A 6,941-nucleotide genomic window follows, 5' to 3' on the forward strand; every position below is an offset into this window, starting at 1 on the left:
TAAACTCTGAATTTTGAAAGTAAAATACTATCATATAAAGAAATAAAATAAATAATCCTCTTCATCAGGGTTTCCGGATCTGACTCCAGAATTTTTAACATGCCATACTGAATCCTAGCACAGAAAAATCAGATGGACTAGTGGTGAGTAATTTCCAGGAAAACTGCAGTAATTCCTCCACTTGTAAAAGGACATACGCTCACCTGTCGAAGGTGAATGTAAACTGCATTCTGGAGAAATTCGGAAGCTTCAAGGCTCCGCTTCTGGATAGCAAGGAAACGGACAGCTTTGAAGCATACTTCTAACGGAGTCACTGGCATTCTTACACTGCAGGGGGAAAAGGAGGCCCTCAGTCAAGAGCAGAGATGTTCCTGTCATGTCTCACAGGCCATGCCTCGGGGACTCAGAGCCCTGCAGCAGCCCAGCCCCAGGCGAGGACCTGCAGCATGGCCCACCCAAGCAGGAGGGGCACTGTGCTTAAGAAAGCCCATCCCCGATGGGGGAAGAGGGGCTGGTGTGGTTGAGTGAACATTTAAATGCTCACAGAAATACACCTGCATACATTCAAGTGGTACAATTAACAGTAGCAGGCTATTTAACAAAATTTCAATTGTCAGTGGAAATTTTACCATTCCTTTCCGCTTCTCCCCTGCACTCTGAGACAGGCTTAGGCTCTCTCACACCTGCAGCTCTGATGCAATAGTTGTGCAGTTATTTTACTTTGCTGCAAGTGTCCTCGCTCCCCGTGGCACTGTAACTGTCATCTCTTAACACAGTCAGATGTCTTCATGGATCTCTCCCTGAGTTCCTGGCTCCTGCTTCTCAGATCCTAAGATAAAGGACAAGTGAAGACACATGACCAGAAAAGGCACTGTGGACTTGACCAAATTCCTCAGTCACCCCCTGGGTGAGTGCTGCCCACCACTTACCTTCAATTCTCAAGGTTCTGCCCAGGGTGACATCCAGACAGGAGAGCATCCTGGGCCAATTAAAAGCTGTGTGGCTTGGGCACGGGGACAGGTGTAGGAGCTGGTACCGGAGCCGGACCCCTCCCCACCTCTGCTCTTCTCTCTCCCGACGCCCTGTTGCCAAGCCCTTAGGCTCCCTGATATTCTGTCCTTCTCTTCTACTCTACTCCAAACCCTTTTCCTCTTCCTTTATTCCCTAACTATCCCCAGCTGGAGTGATTTTTCAATCACAGTATCTGAAAAAATTTCCTGCATCTGAAAAAGAGGTCTCCAGAGGTAAATGCCCTTATGCTGGTTCCTGAAGAGAGCCCCTGGTTAGGGGGACTCTCACCAATGCTCACGGGACATCAGACATGTTGCAGGGTTGACCACTCCCAACAAGAGTTTGCTGTGACTCAAGGCCTGCACAGCAGCCCTGCTCACAAAAATGTAGTTGGACAAATTATCCGTAATCAAGAAGCAAAAATTAAAAAATTCCTCATGTTTCTTACTATAATTATTTATGAGGTGGAAAAAGAAATTGTAATAGAAAAGAACAAATTTGACTCCATGTTAGATCTGTTCCTTTGGCTTTAAACCTGTGCCCTGTTTTCTAGGCTCACACTTGCTATGTCTGCACCTTTTGTAAAAGAAAGTTGCTTTTAGCCTGAAATATCCAGGAGAGCCTATTCTCTGGGCTCTGATCTTTAAGGATGTTAGCTCTTCTGCACTTGTGTAGAGATGGCAAGTTGCAAAATAGAGAATATCCTTTGGTTTTTTTATGGAGGTTTTACAGGGGCACCATGATTTGACCCACATGGACAGCTGCAAGAACAAAGGATTCCAAGGACAAACAATTCATAAAGCAAGAAGTTTGCAACAACCAACCACACCCCTGCCCCATTTTACTATAAAAGGAGACTGAAATCTGACTTGGGGAAGGGGGTTCTCCAGGATATCAGTCTGCTATCTTCTGGGTCTGCCAGCTTTTCAAATAAAGTCACTATTCCTTCCTCCAACACCTCATCTCCCAATTTATTGGCCTGTCATGCAGCAAGCAGAACGAGTTTGGACTTGATAACAAAATGATTGCATTGGAGGTAGTATGTCTCCACTGTTTCCTTGTTTCCAATATGTAACATGCACATCATTTATGATCTAGTGCAAATAATTCATCAAAAACAACCACAAAAAGAAAGTATACTCACCTAGCTATCAACACTGAAGTCACAACCTATCAATTTTATATGCTGTTTAACAACACAACCAAAAAACCTAACAAGGGAATTGATTCCACGGAAATAAAATTATTACTACTCTTTTTTTTTCTTTCCTATTTTATTTTGTTTTGCTTATTGAAAAGAAAATAAAAGTCAAATCATTTTGTTTCATGTATTTTTGTTATAGCTACATATTTTAAATACTACAAAGAGATTTAAATAGCAATAAAAAATTGTTCATATATTAGTATATATACACAATCAATGTGAATTAGGAAAGGAATGGATATTTACTAAAAATCCACTTCACTTCCAGTCTTTTACAAGCATATCCTGGAATATAAGCTCTATGATCCAGGGGTCCCCCACCCACATTCTCACTGCTGAGTCCCTTAGTAATCAACTACCAAGGCACCAGCATACAAACACACGATCAGTATTTTAGGTATAAATGAAGGAATTAGCTCATTCAATTCTAAAACAAAAACCTTAAAATAACTACTAAACTTATTTACAGATTAAGATAATTGGACACAAAAAAGTTCAGTTTCTTCCCCAAGGTCAAGAAGCTAATTACTGGTAAAGGGAAGATTTGAACTCATCTTCCTGATTCTAAAAACTAAGGTGGAAATCCCATTTGACTGTGGAGGGTCCAGCAGCACAGCCTATTACCCTATTTTGTTCAGATCTAGCCTTAGACAGCCTGAGACAGCACCCCATTGCTATGGAACTCAAGGGCAAATGATAACAATAGGATTTTATATCCAGTAGTTTCTTTGCTCTCATTTATATAAAGTCTCAGCAGGTCAGCAGAAAAACTCTGGGAAATATGAGTGGGTTCAGAGCTTTTTGCTGATTAGAAATTCAGTCTATCAGGACAGAGTGACCTTCCCATGAGAGGCCACATGGACATAAACTAAAGACAGCTGAGCAATTAAAACTAGCAAGAACCTGGAACTCAAGCAAGAAGGATCCCTGCCATCCCCCACCCAGATGCCTCTTCATCCACATGGACACAATGACAGAAGACCCAGGTTCTTGTCCAAATTACAACATCATGGATTCTCACCCATAAAATGTTATGACTCTGTGTTGTCTTAAGTCCTTTCCAACTCAAATATGATGACACCAATATCTCAGCAGAATGTCTAGGTCTCTTCTACTAGGAGAATATTTCTATGACCACAAAGCAGAAATCCATTTTAAAACACCATGCATGAAGCCAGGTGAAAGTCTGCATAAGAGATTTTGCTCTCATGCTCAGTGAAAGAAAACTCAGCAAAAGTAGTCCTTCTCCCTCAGCAAGTGGGAGGTAGCCTGTTTGTGTGTGTGTGTGTGTGCATACATGTGTGTAAATCAAATACAATCAAGTCTGGGATGTGTACAGATTTTTTTTATATTACTATCATTTCATGAGGATGAGCCAACCTTTAAAGTAATTTGAATCTAGTGTTCTGAGAGAGTCTCAAGCTCTTTTGGTGGTGGAGGGGAAAGGGGAAAGGAAAGGAAGAAAGAAGTAAATGAAGCAAAGGAGCAAAACATTAATTTTGTTCCTACTTGCATCACACACAAATTAGGGACTGGGTTTTCCCTGATGTCTTGTTGAGCACTGAGTTGCAGAAGAAGAGGCGACAGCCCAATTCTCACTGAGCTTGTGACTGTACATGGCATCTTATAGACACAAATCATTTACCCTGATCAAACACTCTAGCAGCAGGCCATAATTCTCCTATTTTGAGAGACAAGAAAACAGGAGTTCAAAGAGAGTATATAAATTGACAAAAGTCAGAGGGCCAGTAAACAAGAGAGGATGAATTCAAACTCATATCTGAGTGCAGAGTCTGATCTTCCCACTCCCAGGACTGGAAAATCATTTAACACACAGGCTCCCTAGCTCCCTTGCAGTGTTTCTGTCACCAAGCCCTTCCCATGGCACTGGTCTACAGTTCTCACAGACACAGCGCTCTGTGCAGCCAAGGAGCTCCATTGGACCTTGATCATCTACCTGCCACGCCCACCAGGCTTCACCATAAAGGCAGAAAAGCTGGCTTTCAAGTGTATACAAAGCCACCCCTGGTCCAACCTGGGCTCTTCTGGGGCTTCTCCAGCCTAAAGGCAGGCATGAAACTGCTCACAGTTTGTACATGAGCCACACTACCTCTCTCCATCTGTCTCCCCACCTATACTACTTAGCTATGACCATTTTGATAATCTTGGAAACAAATTTTTAAAAACAGAAAAGAAAGGATTCTGGAACAAGTACTTAGTACAATTTTAAATGACAAGTTACAAAGTGAGTATTTACAAACTGAATCTGCCTTCCTAGGTGTAGGTTTAAACAGTTAAAAAGTATAATAGTAAAAAATTCTCACTTACAAAATTAACAAAAACATCAACAGTAATCTGGAATAAACTCAAAAATAATTCCCATGTTCTACATGGAGAAAACTACAGGACTGTACTTAGGGGTAAAGTAAGAGGTGTGAATGTAGATACATCAATATATCACATGGAGAAAAGTAGTTTTGTAAAGATGGAAATTCTCCTAAAAATGATTCAAAACTTACTAAAAAATCCCATGAAAACTCTTATCTAATTTTTTTTAACTTGAACAAAATATTTTAGAGTTCTTCAGGAAAAATAAAGTCATAATACTGGCCAAGAAAATTTGGGATGGGAGAAAAGAATCAAAAAAATCACACTGTCAGATATTAAATACATTTTTACAATATGTAAGGTATAGAGCTGGAGTAAGAAAGTAAGAGTGACAGAAATAAACCATGAGCTCAAAAAGAGACTCTAGTGTACATAAGTATTTTGTACAGGTGGGATTTCAAATCAAAGAGCAAGGTATGAATTCAATAATTGTCCTGGGACAATCAGAGAATCACCTGGAAAGAACAAATTCTATTCCTGTCATAATGACCACAAGAAAAATTACAGATAGTGATGTAAATATTAAAAAGTACTAATAACAGCAAATACAACTCTTTGCTCATATTAATTCAACTTTCCCTCACTATAACAAGTACTATTATCATCTCCATCTTAGAGATTAAAAAAAAACCTACAGAAGAGATTTGTACAATTATAAGAAAGTATTTCTAAGAATAATACCAAAGACAAAACCCAAAATGAAGACATTTAGTATCTTAAGAATATTTTGGGCCACAACAAAAATAAACCTACTGAACAAAATGAAAGGCAAGAAATGACAAGGAAAAGCTCTGTGATACATGTTGATGAAGACAAGGGGTTAATGTTCATAACATACAAAGAGCTGTCACAAAGCAACAAGAGTCTCCCTCACTTAAATGTGTGCAAAGGACAAAAGGGATCATTCACTTTTAAAAAGTCAGATGGCTAATGAGTGAAAAATGCTCACTACATCACTGGTCGTCAAATGCAAACTAAAAGAATGAAAAAACACGTTTGCTCATCCTATTGGCAAATATTTTTAAAAGATATTCTAGCTAGTGTCCATCTGTGGGAGAACAAATTGTGAGCGACCTTTTTGGAGGATGACATGTCAATGGATATGTAAACTCTGTAAAACGTGTCTACACACTGACTCAACTCCACCTATAGGAATCGTTTCATTTAGAAAAAAAATCAGTTCAAAAAGATGTACTCATCAGGGCATTTTCACAGCACTGTTTACAATGGTGTGAAGAAAAGCTGAAGTGAAATCATATCCAGCGATAGAGAATTGGTTACATAAGTAATTCTACATCTTTTCATTCCCCACTGGAGAAGAAATTTCTAGAGTCACTTCAAAGGAGCCTGTGATGAATGTAAATGTCACATCCAGGGACTAAATTTCCAGAAGCCTTGACTTAAGGAATACTCATACAAGATCACAGGAATGTCTGTAAAAGAAGGATGCCAGTCAAACATCCTTTCTGACAGTGGAAAATGGAGAAAACTTAAGTGTCCACCATCAAGACAATGATGTGGTAAATCACGGCGAGCTGTGGGCTCTGAGGGGGCTGGCATTTTGGCATGGTCCAGGGCCTTGTCCACAGCACTCTCCCACCAAAAGTGTCCTTGCACAAGAGACCACACCTGCATATCAGGAGATCCCTCTACTCTATCTGAAAGGACTGGGTGAGTCTGGAGTGGTAAGACGTCTATGATATAACCCTGAGTGAATAAACTGATCTGCAGAAAACATATAGTGTGGCCTTATTTTTCAATAAAGCATATATACACACACATACACATAGATTTCTCACATACGTGTATGTATGTATGTGTATATATATATGTCATACGCATAAAAGTCATGAAATATATACACCACATTGTCAACAGCCTTTACTCTCAGGAAATAAGGGGAAGGGATGTAGGGGCCTTTCTGTACCACCACAGTTCTCTTTTCAGTATTTCAGTTAAGTATACTTGGAATTTAAAAGTTTATTTAAGTCCGAAGTAAAAAGGACGATGCCTCCACAAGACAGAAGGCTATACTGGTCATTAAAAATCATGCCAGGGGAGATAGAATATTATAGAAAAACATGTAATAAGCCGAATGGAAAATGGAGGTCTCCACACAGTAAACAGGCACAGAGTGCTCACTGTTTTTTATGACAGAGGTGATACACACTGATGAAAAGAACAGAAAATAGATGTTAAAGTGTTAATTATTATCTCTGAGTAGTGGGACCAGGATAGCCTCTTTTGCCCCTTTTTTCGGACTTATTATATTAAATACACATTATTTTTCATCTGAAAAAAACATTTTTAGATGTCTAGTACCACACATTGGAGAAAA

Source organism: Vicugna pacos, chromosome 35 (genome assembly GCF_048564905.1).
Source record: "Vicugna pacos chromosome 35, VicPac4, whole genome shotgun sequence".
NCBI lineage: Eukaryota > Metazoa > Chordata > Mammalia > Artiodactyla > Camelidae > Vicugna > Vicugna pacos.